The following is a 16,811-nucleotide window of genomic DNA, read 5'->3' on the forward strand; positions in this document are numbered from 1 at the left end:
ACCAAGCGTTTCCAATGCCGACGAGTGGTTGAGCTGAAGTTCATTTCTTCGGTTTTTTATTTGTTGTGTGAGAAAAACTTTATTTTACTAGAATGTTTTGTTGGAAATGATCTATAATCCAACGTGTATCCTCGTTGTCGTTGTGGTTTGATGACTTGTTGTATGTAATCAATGGTACATTTGCATATGTGTCCATCAACTCACGCCTGCTAGCAGTGTCCATATGAACAGTGCTAGTGATTTTAGTTGCAAAAATTAGATAGTGCTAGTGATTTTTAGCAGCATATTTTGACAAATGGTAGTGTTACAAGGTTAACAAATGGCAATGTTACTTGGTAAACAAATGTTAATCTTTCCAGTTTGACAAATGGAAACATACCCAAAATGACAGATGCAAATATTACCCAATTGTTTCTACGTGGTTGCACACGGGTCATGCAAAACAACTGTTTGCGTTGAAGGGATGCATAATTCCTGCTCGGCACATTTTCCCTTGGCTTCCTGGGGAAGCTGTCGGTTTGCGTACGAGTGTTCTAACTAAAACGTTTGCGATGGGTGTTTTCTATTTAAAAACCATTGACGTTGTTTTCAAAAGAAAATCGTTTGATAAGTATGGACATTAAGATAGAAAGACGCAAGTTTGTTCAAACCATATCTTTCATTCATTCACACTGCGAATTTATATTCATATGATCGAGAATTCGAGATATAGTATTAAACCCCCAAAAGAACTATTTCCGGCAGCGGCAGAGGCGGCATGCCGCGCCGTCGTTGTTGTTGTCATCCTCCAGAACGCCGTTGTTGAAGTCTTCAAGGTAGCACAAAATGTTCTTCACTTGTAAATCAAACATCATGTCATCGCGCGATCGACGGGCTGGGCGCGGGAGGACGGCACCTAGTGCCGCTGAGAGGTAGCGGTCGACGGCAGGGTCCCATGCCGCTGAGGGGGGGCGCACATACAAGCATGGGCACGGGCACGGCGGGTGAAGCCAAACACACGGGGATCGGCGCCATGGTGGGTGGAGGGGCGCGCACGAGCAGGAGCACGGCGCGGCGGGTGCAGCCAAACGCACGGGTTAGGCGCCACGCTGGTTGGAGGGGCACGCACAGGCACGGGCGCTGGTGCTGGCATGTACACGAGCTCGCGTGGATCCTCGGAGACCTTGCTGACTCCCGCGGCTTCTAGCTCTGTCATAGTGCTCGGTGACCAGCCGTCAAAGCTACGGGGATGGTCGTTGCCGCGGGCGCGGGGATGGGAGCTGGGACGGGAGCGGGGGCAGCAACCATTGCGGCCAGCTTGTTCTGGGTCATGTCCATGAGGCCCCATTCCTCCTTATTTTCTATCTCCTCCGGCTCGGAGTCGACTTCACCAAACTTTAAGGCTGCCCGTATTAAATAGCGGCTTGGGCGCCATTAATGGAGATGAAGGCGGGCATGGAACTCAAAGGGCTCACTTCCCAGTGAGCCTGTGCAGCATATAGCTCACATGCTTCCCGGTGAGCCTACGCATTAGAGCACAGCTTGCACGCCTCTCGGCCAGCCTGCGCACCGGACTCCGCTCGCACGCCTCCCGTTCAGTCAAGGTCAAGCAGCTGTCCGCACGACACCTCCTATAGCCATTAAAACGGAGACACATGGCGTCACATGAATGGTTAACAAAACGCACACGATTTGAATTATACAACCGTTTGAGATATTAAAGTGGCAGCTATTTTTTTCAAAATGCCTTTGTTGGCTGTTATTCAAGTGCGCCTTCTCTCAAAATGGAAACGAAAAATACCATAGCATGTCGGGTGACATTCCATGATAGCATGCCAAGCTTCATGAATTTCAAACGAGTTTTAGATTTACTAGAATTTAAAAACAAAGTATCTCAACATTTTGCCGGCAATCAATGGTGCCCTGGTGTTTGAAATTCATTCCCATTTCTTACATGGGACCTAAGCATGCACTCAAGGACAAGGATTTGATTTTTCTACCAATTTATATGCACTGGAGCATGTGCATGAAGTTAAAATTTGAATTATGCACATAAATGCATTGAAAACTCAGTTAATGCATAAAATGTCCAAATGAACCCCAAAAAATCACAAAAATTGACAAAACACTCCTGTTGTTCTATGTTGACACAGGAAAATTTCTGAAAGCAATAAGAGGCAACGAATATCGTTTCGTCCCCAAAGGTGGGACGTTCCCTATCGAAACAATAATGCTTGTTGTGAGAAGCTTTGGTCTGTGAGAAGCATATACCCAAACCTGCCCCAAATGGGACAAAATTTTTACCACGGCATGTTGATGCCGCTCCATCATAGCATGCCAAGTATCATGAATTTCAAACGAGTTTTGGATTTACAAGGATTGAAAAACCAGGCATGTCAACATCTTCGCGGCAATCAACGGTGCCCTGGTGTCTGAAATTCATTCCCATTTCTTGCATGGGACCTGAGCATGCACCCAAGGACACATATTTGATTTTTTCAACCAATTTATATGCAGTGGAGCATGTGCATGTAGTTCTGAATTATGCACATAAATGCATTGAAAACTCAGTTAATGCATAAAATTGTCCAAACGAACTCTGAAAAATCACAAAAATTGACACAACACTCCTGTTGTTCTATGTTGACACAAGAAAAAAAAATTGAAAGCAATAAGAGGCAATGGATATGGTTTTGTCCTGAAAGGTGGGACATTCCCTATCAAAACCATCACGCTTGTTGTGAGAAGCTCCGGTTTGTGAGAAGCTTATACCCAAACCTGCCCCAAATGGCAAAAGATGTTTACCACGGCATGTTGATGCCGCTCCATGATAGCATGCCAAGTTTCAGGAATTTAGACAAGTTTTGGATTTAGTAGAATTTAAAAACCAGGCATCTCAATGTTTTGCCGGCAATCAACAGTTCCCTGGTGTTTGAAATTCATTCCATCTCTTGCATGGGCCTAAGCATGCACCCAAGGACACTGATTTGATTTTTCTACAAATTTATATGCACTGGAGCATGTGCATGTAGTTCAAATTTGAATTATGCACATAAATGCATTGAAAACTCAGTTAATGGATAAAAATGTCCAAACGAATCCTGAAAAGTCACAAAAATTGACACAACACTCATGTTGTTCTACATTTAAACGAGAAATTTTTTGAAAGCAATAAGAGGCAATGGATATCGTTTGGTCCCCAAAGGTGGGACGTTCCCTATCGAAACCATCACGCTTGTTGTGAGAAGATTTGGTCTGTGAGAAGCCTATACCGAAACCTGCCCCAAATGGAACAATTTTTTTACCACGGCAATTTGATGCTACTCCATGATAGCATGCCAAGTTTCATGAATTCCAGACGAGTTTTGGATTTACTAGAATTTAAAAACCAGGAATCTCAACGTTTTGCCGGCAATCAATGGTGCCCTGGTGTTTGAAATTCATTCCCATCTCTTGCATGGGACCTAAGCATGCACCCAAGGACACAAATTTGATTTTTCAACAAATTTATATGCACTGGAGCATGTGCATGTAGTTCAAATTTGAATTATGCACATAAATGCATTGAAAACTCAGTTAATGCAGAAAATGTCCAAACAAACCCCGAAAATCACAAAAATTGACACAACACTCCTGTTGTTCTATGTTCACACGAGAAAAAAAAATTGAAAGCAATAAGACACAATGGATATCATTTCATCCCCAAAGGTGGGACGTTCCCTATCGAAACCATCACGCTCGTTGTGAGAAGCTCTGGTTTGTGAGAAGCTTATACCGAAACCTGCCCCAAATGGAATATTTTTTTACCATAGCAATTTGATGCTGCTCCATGATAGCATGCCAAGTTTCATGAATTCCAAACGAGTTTTGGATTTAATAGAATTTAAAAACCAGGCATCTCAACATTTTGTCGGCAATCAATGATGCCCTGGTGTTTCAAATTCGTTCCCATCTCTTGCATGGGACCTAAGCATGCACCCAAGGACACAGATTTGATTTTTCAACCAATTTATATGCACTGGAGCATGTGCATGTAGTTCAAATTTGAATTATGCACATAAATGCCTGGAAAACTTAGTTAATGCATAAAAATGTCCAAAGGAACCCAGAAAATTCACAAAAATTGACACAACACTCCTGTTGTTCTATGTTGACACGAGAAAAAAAGTGAAAGCAATAAGAGGCAATGGATATCGTTTCATCCCCAAAGGTGGGACGTTCCCTATTGAAACCATCACGCTTGTTGTGAGAAGCTCTGGTTTGTGAGAAGCTTATACCCAAACCTTCCCCAAATGGTACAAATTTTTTACCATGGCATGTTCATGCCGCTCCATGATAGCATGCCAAGTTTCATGAATTTCAGACGAGTTTCAGATTTACTAGAATTTAAAAACCACGCATCTCAATGTTTTGCTGGCAATCAACAGTGCCCTCGTGTTTGAAATTCATTCCCATCTCTTGCATGGGAACTAAGCATGCACCCAAGGACACATATTTGATTTTTCAACCAATTTATATGCACTGGGGCATGCGCATGTAGTTAAAATTTTAATTATGCACATAAATGCGTTGAAAACTCAGTTAATGCATGGAAATGTCCAAACGAACCCATAAAAGTCACAAAAATTGACACAACACTCATGTTGTTCTATATTTAAACGAGAATTTTTTTGAAAGTGTCAGGACCCCGATTCCAAGTCACATCGATCTAGCCGGTAACACCTCATATCACATTGCGGCCTCACGCATGGTATCCCCACGGGTGTCGCCTTACCATGGCCCGGGACCGTTTGCGCCTTTTGGCTCACGTATATGATAGTGTCGCTAGCATCCATATGACAGAGAACCTGGGGCGACATGGCTAGTCGTGAACCCAAAGCGGCACAGACCTAGACAGGCATACGTGAATCACATCGAGCATGTCGGTCATCAGCGAGTGAAACCGGGCTTTAGCACTGGGCTAACAGGACTCCGGGGAACCCGGGCTGTAGCAGGCTAGGAAGGACTCCGGATGTCACCGCATGACATTTCCCCGAAGGGACAGACATAGGAACGAGGTGAAACACATGCCGGCCAGTCAAGTGTCCTGAGCAGTAGTGCTGGGCTAGCAGGACTCCGGTGAACTGGGCTGTAGCGGACTACTATGGCTCGAGGAGCACTAGACTACATTTCCCCATAAGAGAGGCTGCCAAGGAAAACCAACTAGATTGTTGGATCCCACACATACCAAGCATTTCAATCATACACACAATATGCTCGATATGTGCAAATACAACATGGCATCACAACAAAATTCTACAACTCAAGTACTTATTTAAAGGCTCCAAAGAGCCATACATAACATATTCATACAGATAGGGGTCACACAACCCGACACTCAAGTCACACAATCATACAAGCACATGCGGAAGCAACTAGTCTGAGTATAGACACTAGAAAGAAAGAAGGCTTCTCGAAGCCTGTCTATCTACATAGGGCCCTCCATGGCCATGATCACCACCTGGGTGGCAAGTCACTCATCGACGTCGAGATCTACATAAAACCCGTCGGAGGGGGCGGTGTTGTCATTTGAAAATAGTAATTAAGCAAACATGAGTACAAAGGTACTCAGCAAGTCTTACATCAGAACCTACTATACATGCTCATTCTCAAGAAGGTGGTGGAGCTATTGCAGCAAGCCAGCTTTGACTCTTGGCTAAGCTATCCTATGAGACTCCACTAGTAAAATAGTTTTCGCACACGAGTCCACTACTCACCAACACAATACTCCACCGGGGATCCTCCCTCATCAACCTATGAGAGGGCCATCTTAGGTACTCACACTTATCTTGAGTCTTTTAGTAGTATCCATTAACTTGTCTATGAACTGTATAGGCAACCAAGTAGTCCTTTACCGCGGACACGGCTATTCGAATAGTTTTGTACCCTGCAGGGGTGTACTTCATCACTCATGTTTCCACCACTTAGCGTCTGCACACTACATGTGCTCGGCAGACTTCAAGCGAAAACCGATGTGGGTGTAGACCACGACCTGACTAACCGCACAAGTCTCTAGTCCAGGTTTATTGCCTATTCAGGTTCCATCCGCAAGGAGATCCGGCCAGGGTATCCTCAACGTCCCCAAACTATGTGTGTAGGGTTCCCCAGACACCAAACGGGCGACTCGGTACACGGTGCCACGGTGTATCTACCGCATCATAGCCCACCCCTAGGGTCAGCGCTACGCACGGCCGCCAACACATAACCTACAAACACCAGAAACTAGTTGCAACTCCTGGACAGAGGACGAGAGGGGTGAGTAAGTCGAGCGGGGTCATATTTCAGGGCCCAATGTGTGGTAGTAGCTGAATCTTAAATCACGCATACAGATCTCAGTTCTTATGGACGGCCTCAATGAAACAACCCACCATGTACTCCTACATGGCCTCTCATCGATACCTTTACCAAAACATGTTCAACACATCCCTCACATTACCGACATAATCATTTCACTCTAGTCCATCACCCAGATGAACCAGACAAGACACAACTCTAAGCATAGCAGGCATAGCAAGGTAGGAAACACATACATGGCTCAATCAACTCCTACACATGCTAGTGGGTTTCATCTAGTTACTGTGGCAATGACAGGTCATGCAGAGGATAAGGGTTCAACTACTATAGCACGCAACAGTTTGAATTGTCTTAATGCAGTAAACAAAAGCAGAAGCGAGAACATGGGTTTGTATCAGAATGATCAATGGGTTGCTTGCCTGATGTAGTGGTAGTAGGGTACTGCCCTTCAGATGGATACTCGGGGTTATCCTCGGAGGCAGAACCTACCACGAAAGACACACTGAACATAATCAACACATGACAATATGCAACAATATGATGCATGCTATGACATGGACAAAATGAATGTGTCTTGGCCTAATGTAAGCTAAAACAGAAAGGAATGAACTCATTTGAATCAAAGATTCAAATGTTAGTTCATTTAACATAGCCTTATTAGTGCATTACCTTATTTTGCTTAAACAGCAAGGTTATCTTGTTTTCTCATGCATGAAACCATTACATATGGATAGATTGAATTTTTCTGATCATTTTTCATATTTAATTTGTTTGATTTGGAGCTATGGTTGATTTTCTATGATTTTTAGAAGTTTTGGCTATTTTCTAGAATTTCCTATATAAAAATAAATCCAGAAAAAGAATAAATGCGTCAGCACTACGTCACTATGATGTAAGCGAGTGAAAGGCGCCAGGGCCAGTCAAACCTGACTGGTGGGCCATGTCTGTCACTGTCACAGCTAATTAACAGGATTAAGTTAGTACTAATTAACTGTCAGTGGGGCCTAGGCCCACATGTCTGTGACTAAACTAATTAAAATTAGTTAACACTAATCCTAAACTAATTAGCAGGCCGGCCCCACCTAGGCTCAGGGGGGAGGTCAACCTGGGCCCACGCGTCAGTCCACGGTCAAAAAGTGGTCAAACTCGTCGGCGTTTAGCCGCCGGCGAGGCCAGACGCGGCGGAGCAGCGCGGGTTTTGCACTCCGGTGACCAAAAGGACGGCGGAGACCATCTACGTGATGCGGGGAGTGAGCCGCGTCGAGTGGTGGCAGTGGGTGGAGCTGGGGTGGCAGGAAACGACGGTGGCGAGCATGTCCGCGGCAGCCGGAGTTCGGGCGAGGTCGAACTAGTCACTAGAAGGCACGGCGAGGGGCGTGCGGGGGTGCTACGGGCTCCTGCGAGTGCGTTGAAGACGATGGCGTGCTTGGTTGCGACCCAACGTGGCTGTGGCCTCGACGGCGACGTGCAGTGGTGTCGGCAAGCTTCGGCCGCAGTGGTTAGTAAGGCTAGAGGAGGAGATAGACGGCAGGGAGCGAGGGGTTCGGTAGAGGAGCTCACGGCGGTTGCAGGACGCGTCTCAGCGGGCTCGGGGGAGGTTGGACGACGTCGAGGCATTGCCGGCGATCTCGGTTGCCCGAGGTAGAATACGACCATGGTGATGACGTTTGGGGGCGTCCGGGGCGGCGCGGCTCGGCGGAGAAGACGAGGGCGACGAGGCGGGGCTTTTGGGCCGGTCAGATAGGCGAGGGGAGCACGGTGCTCACGGTGGTGCTTGTTGGCGCCGACGGTTGCGCTCGGCAGGGGATGGGGAGAGAACCAGAGGGGGAAGAGGGGCACAGGGAGAGTGGGGAGAATGAGAGGGGAGCGAGGGGGAGTGCGTGGCACTCGTAGGCGCGCCCGGGGTGTCGGCAGAAGCAGGAGGTGGCCGGCGTGTGGCCGCGGGCGCCGGCCACGCGCCTCTCGTCCTCCTGGCGAGACGAGGAGGACGACTGGCAGGAGCCAGTGGGCTGGGCCGAGCTGGGCCAGGCCAGGCGACAGGTAAGTCCTCTAACTCTCTCTCTCTCTCTCTTTCTGTTTTCTTTTATTTATTTCCTGCTATGTGTATTGAAATAGAATAAATACTATTTTATTTCCAAAAACTCTGGAAATATTCAGAGACACATTTGGGAATATTCCCAACTGCCTAAAAATGCTTCCAAGATTATTTGAGCACTTTAAAATATTTATAGCATTTAAAATGCCCAAATTCAAATACTTATGGCTTGTTCAAAAAAATCCAGAATGGCTCCATAAATTGCAAGACCATTTTGGTAGAGGTTTTAGTCAAGACCAAAAATGGTGGGCTTTTATGAAGGGCATTTTGGGTTCATTGAAATTCCAATTGTTGGAAATTAGCATTTTCAGGGGGGTGTTGGGGGTTCTGTCATCCCCATTTCAAATTTAAAAATAAATTTAAACATGATGCACAAGTTCATCCAACCCTAATGCATGACTTAAAGCAGGGATGTGACAACTCACCCCCACTCAAAAGAATCTCGTCCCGATATTTAGGATCCTCCGGGAAGAAGGTGTGGTACTCGAGTCGAAGACGATCCTCCCTTTCCCAAGTGGATTCCTTTTCGGAATGGTGTGACCATTGAACTTTGAGACACTTGATATTATGGCGTCGAGTGGTACGCTTGGCTTGATCAAGGATACGAACTAGATATTCCCGATATGAGAGGTTATCTTGTAGATCAAGCGTTTCGTGGTCCACTCCACGGATAGGATCCGCGAAGCAACGCCTGAGTTGAGAAACATGGAAGACATCGTGAACTCTGGAAAGATGCGAAGGTAGTTCCAATTGGTAGGCAACTTCTCCTTGTTTGGCAAGAATGCGAAAGGGTCCAATGTAACGAGGAGCCAATTTGCCTTTGATACCGAAACGATGGGTTCCCTTTAACTGAGTAACCCGAAGGTAAGCCTTCTCGCCGACATCATAAGTCATGAGCTTATGTTTATGATCATATTGGCTCTTTTGACGAGATTGGGCTGTTTTCAATTTCTCACGAATAACGCGAACCTGCTCTTCTGCTTCCTAAATCATATCTGGGCCAAAGAGTTGTCTTTCCCTGGTTTCTGACCAGTTAAGAGGCGTTTGACATTTTCGTCCGTAGAGAACTTCGAAAGGAGCTTTGCCCAAGCTAGCTTGATAACTATTGTTATAGGCAAACTCCGCGAATGGAAGGCATTTCTCCCAACCCATTCCGAATGAGATGACAGAAGCTCAGAGCATATCTTCCAGAATTTGATTGACTCGCTCTACTTGACCACTTGATTGAGGATGGAAGGCGGTGCTAAAAGAGAGACGAGTTCCCATAGCATTTTGGAAACTTTCCCAAAATCGAGAAGTGAAGAGACTCCCACTGTGTGAGTTAATTTCCAATGGGACACCATGAAGGGACACTATTCGGGAGATGTATAAATCAGCTAGCTGGCTAGCGGTGATACTCTCACGAACAGGTAGGAAATGGGCTACTTTGGAAAGACGGTCGATCACGACGAAGATGGCATTATTCCCTCTCTTGGTCTTGGGAAACCCAGTGATGAAATCCATACTGATTTTATCCCATTTCCACTCAGGAATAGCCAAAGGTTGAAGGGTGCCAGCAGGCCGTTGATGCTCTGCTTTAACACGACGACAAACGTCGCAGCTAGCAATATATTGAGAAATTTCTCTCTTCATCCTAGTCCACCAAAACCTCTGGCGTAGGTCTTGATACATCTTGGTACTACCGGGATGAATGGTGAGAGGGTAGTCATGAACTTCCTTAAGAATCAACTGGCGTAAATGTTGTTTCTTGGGAACCACCAAGCGGTTCTCAAAGAAGAAAACACCTCGCTCATCCATGGAAAAACATTTAGCAACTCCACTAGCAATGTTTTCCTTAATCCGAGATATGCCCTTATCATGTTTCTGGGCAGTTATAATTTGATCCATAAGGTTAGGCTTCGCCACCAGGGTGGATAGGAATCCTCGAGTAACAATGTGAAGATTAAGCTTACGAAATTCCTCATGGAGAAGTGGTTGACTTTGTTGTAACATCAGGTTGTTACAATAAGATTTACGACTTAGCGCGTCAGCCATGACATTGGCTTTGCCCCGGGTGTAAGTTATTCCTAAGTCGTAATCCGAGATCAACTCGACCCAACGTCGTTGCCTAAGATTCAAATCCGATTGGGTGAAGATATATTTCAAACTTTGGTGATTGGTGAAGATCTCGCAACGATTACCAAGGAGGTAATGTCGCCATGTTTTGAGTGCATGGACTACAGCTGCAAGCTCTAGATCATGTGTGGGATAGTTTTCCTCATGTGGGTGTAATTGCCGTGAAGCATAGGCAATTACCTGACGATCTTGCATGAGTATGTAACCTAGTCCTTGTCGTGAGGCGTCGCAATAGATAATAAAGTCCTTGGAGAAATCTGGTGGTACCAGTACAGGAGCAGATGTTAGGCGTCTTTTTAGTTCCTGAAAGCTGAACTCGCACTGTGGGGTCCACTCGAACTTTTTATCTTTCTTGAGGAGTTCAGTTAGAGGTTTAGCAACCTTGGAGAAATTCTCGACGAAGCGGCGGCAATAGCTCGCTAAGCCAAGGAAGCTCCGAACTTGCTTGACCGTCTCAGGTCGAGTCTAATCAAGGACGGCTTGAACTCGCTCGGGATTGACAGCAATACCCTTACTAGAGATTACATGGCCTAGATAGGTCACTTATGGCAACCAAAATTCACACTTGGAGAATTTGGCATAAAGGCGATGCTCTCGAAGTTTCGTCAATACCAGCCTTAGATGTTCGGCATGTTCCTCTTCATTCTTGGAGTAGATGTGTCGGTGGGAACGACACCTATGGGATCACAAGAATCCCTACTACGGTTGCGGGGCGCGGGGTCGTGAGAAGAGCGGATCAAACAGATAGCACACGGTTCGTTTATCCAGGTTCGGGCCACGAGGATGCGTAAAACCCTACTCCTGCTTTGGTGGATTGTATATCTATGTTCTTGAGCTAGCTATTGGGTGTGGGGAGCTCCAAAAAGCCGAATCCTCCTCCTGGTCGCCTCGGGCCTCCTTTTATAGGAAAGGGGTTGCCGCAGTGGCACACGGGAGGTGGAAAGGGTACAGTGATGTGAGGTTATCCCTCGCATTACATGACAAGGCGCATTTAATGCGTCTTGCCCAGGTGTCCTTGCTTTATCGGGGACGGGGGAGAGCCCTGTCTCGTCCGTCGCCACTCCCTCTTGTGTCGACACGCGCCCTAGCCAGCGGCGCCCGTGGTGCCATGTAGGCAGGTAGGCAGCTGAGGTGGCGCAGTGGTGTTTCCACAAAGATCCGCATGCCGCCACGCAGGTGCCTGCCCAGCCGGTTGCGTCGGCAGCTGCATGCGAACGGCGGTGGAGGTTTGAATGGCGTGGGCCTGATGGTGGCCCTACGGGTGTTCTTGGCAAGGGCCTTGCCGGGGCCCCGGCAAGGGTCTTGCCGTGGCGCCTGCTGTCAACCCCGGCAAGGCTCTTACCGGGGGCCTTGTGGTCCTCCATGGCTGGGATCCCGCCAAGGATCATCATCTTCTAAAGGGTGTATCTGATCTTGAATGTCTTCACAAAGATCTGCATGCCACCACGGGGATGTCTCCCGAATCCTTGCCCCATGGGGGTAGTGGACTCAAGGGTGACTCACTCCGTAGGTGTGGGGCGAGCTGCCACGGCAAGGGTCTTGCCAGGTTTGCTAAAACCGCCTCCCGGCAAGGATCTTTCCGGCGGGGTCCACTTCGTCCCCTTTGCTCTTTGTGGTCTTGGTCTTGGCGTCGTTCTGCTTCTCCTGAGCTTCGGCCTTACCTTGGCTCACCTCCCTTGCCTTGCTCAGTGTGGTGGTGCCCGTGGCTCAGACTGCTCGTGCACAGTTATAGGGGTACAAAAAGTGTACCCCTCTTTTTGTACACCGACAGGAGCCCCCGGGCATGGGCCACACGTAAGCACAATCGCGTCGTTGGGGCGGTTTTTACCGCGGAAAGTTTGTTCGTGCGCTGTGCTTCCCATGCTTCCCGCGCGTGGCGCAGCGTGGGGAGGCGTGTGTCACATGGGCGGCATGCGTGGGGCTGAGCTCTGCTTGCATGCGTCACGTCATAGTAAAGGTGAAAGGAGGCGGCCCGTTGTTTTCGCCCATAAGAAAGGAATAACCGCGGGCGCGCTGCTCACTTTCTCCTCTTTCTTCGTGCCTTTTCCAATCTCAGAGCCGCCGTTTCCTCTCTTCCTAAGCTTCCGCCGTCGCCCACCGTCGTTGCTTCGCCATCCCCCTTCCTCAGCCCTCTGAACTTCTTGGTCGCCATGGCTCCCAAATTCGCCAAGGGCAAGGGGGTGGCTAAGGGCGCCGGGATGGTGGAGCCGCCGGAGAGCACGCTGTCGGGGGACCTGACGAAGTACACCTTCTTCTTCCCCTCGACGGTTGATGTTCAAGAGCTCCGGGCCTCCTTCAAGCCCCTATGGGGAGTGAAGACGGGGGGAGAGGATTCAGGACACCCGGCGACGCGCGTCATTCCTGCCGCTTGCGCTGATCCTGTCCCAAATCAGTACCCCTTCTTCGTTGATTACTTTTCTTGCGGGTTATGCCCCCCTTTCTCTGATTTCTTCTGCGACGTTATGCGCACCTTCAGCTTTCACCTCTTGGATTTTACTCCGAATGTGGTGGCGTGCATGGCTTTCTTCACGCATCTTTGCGAAGGCTTTGCCGGGGTGCAGCCCAACACGGCGCTCTTCCGCCATTACTTCTTCCCTCGAATCCAGCCGGGAGGAGCCGTCTCCGGTTGCGTCACCTGGATCCCAAGATCCAAGGGGGCGTACCCGGACGGTGCCGTGAAGGAGAGGTGGGAGGAATGGCGTGGCCGGTGGTGCTGGATTGAAAATGAAAACCCGTGAGAATTCTGCAAGGTCCGCTGAGTGCCGCCGGTCCGTGGCAGCGATTGGAGCGATGTCGACGCCGCCGATGGGAGGCTCACCGTCGCCACCACCAGGATTCTCCGGCTCACCCAAGCCGGACTCACCCTTGAGATGATCGGGGCGGACTTCATACGCCGCCGGATCGCCCCGTTGCACAGCAAGGGGAGGCTAACTTGGCTCTTTACGAACCTGACTGACATTATGTGACTCCGCCCCGGCCTCGATCACAACTTCACAGTGCTGGCGCATGCCCACTTCTGCCAGCGGCTTTTCCAGCTTGATGTGGGTCGCGATGGCGAGGTCGAGCGGACCGGCAAGGCCGCGAGGGCTGCCGCAAAGGTTGGCAAGGCCCTCAAGGGGCCATTTTTCAAGCTACCAGTGGGGGTGGTCCCGTTGTGCAACAATTCGCGTCGGTCCGAGATCATCGCCATGATGCCGGACTGTAATGCGCACGGCCCTGTCCCGAGCTGGGAGGAGCCGAAGGACGAGGATGTGCAGCAATTCTTCGACACCCTGATCGAGGTGTACGTCAATGCCGACGCCGAGCGGTGGCTTATCATGGACACCACCCAAGCAGAGCTGGACTACATCGCCACTAGGGCGAGGGAGGCATAGCTTGCCATGGAGGCCGGCAGCGCCGGGGGCGTGGAGGACCAGGCCGCAACGGCGGCGGAGGAAGAGGAGCTCACCCGGTGGGCGGCGGCCTCCGGGGAGGTCAGCAGCGCCGACACTGGATCTCCGCTCGTCGAAGACGCGACCGACGAGTCATCGTCGGAGGAGGACGTGGCGGCGGGCTCGACGCCAACTAGGGGAAGAGTGCGAGTCCCGCGGCGGGCTGGCTCCGGTGAGCCGGTCCGGCCCGGCAGGGCTGCGCAGCCTCAATTGACCCTGGAGGGGCCTGGGCACCACACGAGGGCCACGGCAGCCAAGAGGCTGACGAAGGCCGCTGAGAAGGAGAAGACAACAGCCCCTTCCTCATCTGGGTGCGCACAAGCCCCGCCTTCTTCGCCTCCTCCGGCAGATGTCGACTTGGATGTTGACACGGGGGTCACTTTTGATCTCAGGCCTCCCACCCGAAGAGGAAGAGGAAAGCGGTGGAAGAGGAGGGGGTGGATGACGAGTAAGTACTCCGTTCCTTACTGTCATTTCCATTCCTCTGAATTAAGCCACCCATCTTGATCCATTTTTGCTTTTGCAGGGATGCAGAGACGTTGGCCCAGAGGGTGAAGGCCTCGGCGAGCAGTCAGCCCCCAGCTGGGACTTCAAGGACGCCACTGGTGGTGTTGAGCAGCCCGGACAGCAGCCCCCGACACAGCCCCCAGCGTAAGTTCGTCACCCTCTTCTTACTCGACATTTGGTAGGCGTCAGATGCTATGATGCTGACCTTGCCGGGTTTGTAGGAGGGGAGAGGCAGCAGGAGGAGCCATAGAGGGCTACTCCTAACACACCACTCCCATCGACTACACCGCCGCGGGGGGCGTCCCCGGCAAGGGCATCAGGCACGGAGCCCACACCCATGGAGGAAGAGGGGAACTTGGGCGCTGGTGGCTCTGCCACGACGCCAAATGCTGGCGGAGAGGGGACTTCTGCTTCACAGCCTGGCACTGGTGAGTCGCCTGTCCTTCGTCTCTATTTTTCCCTTATTCTTTTCTTGGCTTCCATGCTCCCATTACTACCCAGACCCTCCTTCAATAGGTATGGAGGACGTGGATACCGTTGCTGGGAACATTGCTGAGGAGGCCGCCAAGGACGAAGCCGAGGTCGCCGCTGATGAGGCCTCCAAGGATGCTGCTGAGGACACCGCGGCGGGGGCCGCCAAGGCGACCGGGGAGACTTCTGCCGAGGGCACCAATGGTGGGCCTGCCGGGGAAGCCGGCAAGGCCACCGCCGCGGAAGAGGCGGTTGATGATCAGCCTCCCTCCTCCTCAACCTCGGGCCCCGGCAGGTATCTGAAGGTGGGTGACGATCTTTTCGTCCACCTCCCAGGGGCGTCACGTTCCCGGGCGCCCGCCGAAGGGGAAGTCTTTGACAGCGAGGTGCTTGCCGCCACCGAGCTTGAGGTTGTCGGTGAGCCGGGCGTTGGCGGTGACGGTTCTCCGGAAGAGCAGCTTTTCCGCGCTATGGGGGCCAACTTCTGAAAACTCCAGGCGCTCTACCGTGTCCGTCTAGACAAGGTTAAGTCCAGGATGGCAACGGTGTACCAGGCGGAGGTGGATTTCAAGGCGCGCATTGCTGAGACGCAGACCTGGTTCCACCAGACTCGCGAGGAGCAGAGGGCCCTTCAGGAGGAATTGGCCAAGCGCAATGTCGAGCTCACCATGAAGATGGATGACATCGAGAAGGCCCAGGAACAGGCGGCGAACTTGGCTGCCGCGGCCAAGGCTGTCCGGAACTAGCATCAAGCCGCACTGGATTCCCAGGAAGAGGACCTCACCGCGCGTGAGGCGAAGCTTGATGCGGCGCTTCGTGGCAAGGATGAGGAGCTCGAGGCCCTTGTCGCACGGCGGACTCGCGAGCTGGAGCAGAGGCACAAGGAGGCACTCGATGCCCAGGATCTGGCCCATGCCAGCAAGGTAAGGGAGTTGGAGGTGGTGCAGGACGAGCTGAAGGAGCAGGCCCTCAAGCTGTCCAACAAGAAGAGCACGCTCAACAGCACCTTGGTGGAGGCACAAGGAGCGGTCATCAGCAGGGCTGGGGAGCTCTCCGAAGCGCAAAACTCCGTCAGAGATCTCAAGCTGAAGCTGGAGGATCTCGAGAAGATGTTGTCGGAGAGCAGGGCTCGGGAGGAGACCTTGACCAGGAGCCTGGAGGAGGAGAAGCAGCTGCGGGCGAACGAGGCCACCTCCCACCAGGATTATGTGGTGGGCGAGAATAGATGGATCAGCCGTCTGGAGGAGGTCGCCGGCAGGGTCACCTCGCAGTTGGCCACCATGGGGATGCCAAACGTGAGGTACACCCCTGAGCGCAGCGGGACCGTCAACACCAAGTTGACCCTGTTCTTCGAGGGCATCCTCGGAGCCTTGGCTTATCTTCACTCCAACCGAGCGGCCACGTTGGCCGGGGAAGCCCGGCGACTTTGCCGGGGGGTCATGACCAAGGTCCTCACCAAGATGGCGTACTGGAATCCCGACCTCGACTTTGGTGCCGTGATGGATAGCTTGCCGGAGGGTGTTGACCTCATGGTGCTCCAGGAGTGCGTCAAGCCCGTCATCAGCATCATCGACGAAATCAAGAGGGTGGAAGGCCAGCGCCGGGATTAGGCATCCCGTTCTTCACCGCCGCTGCAGGTTCACGACCAAGACAAATTTAATCTTTAGTTAGAACCGCAGCAATGATGTGATCTAATATAACTTCGCAGTACTTTTAATTTCATGCACGTTATTTCCCTGTTTAATTCCTCTTTGTATGCGCGCCCTACACCGTTTGGGTAGGCTCGCCAGCGCGGAAGCCCCTAGCGGCGTTTTGGGGACGGATCCCCATGGGCTTGCTGGGTACGCGTGCTGCCGGACGAGCCACCTTTCCGTTCCGAA

The sequence above is a fragment of the Triticum aestivum genome, chromosome 4A (genome assembly GCF_018294505.1).
Source record: "Triticum aestivum cultivar Chinese Spring chromosome 4A, IWGSC CS RefSeq v2.1, whole genome shotgun sequence".
Taxonomy (NCBI): Eukaryota; Viridiplantae; Streptophyta; class Magnoliopsida; order Poales; family Poaceae; genus Triticum; species Triticum aestivum.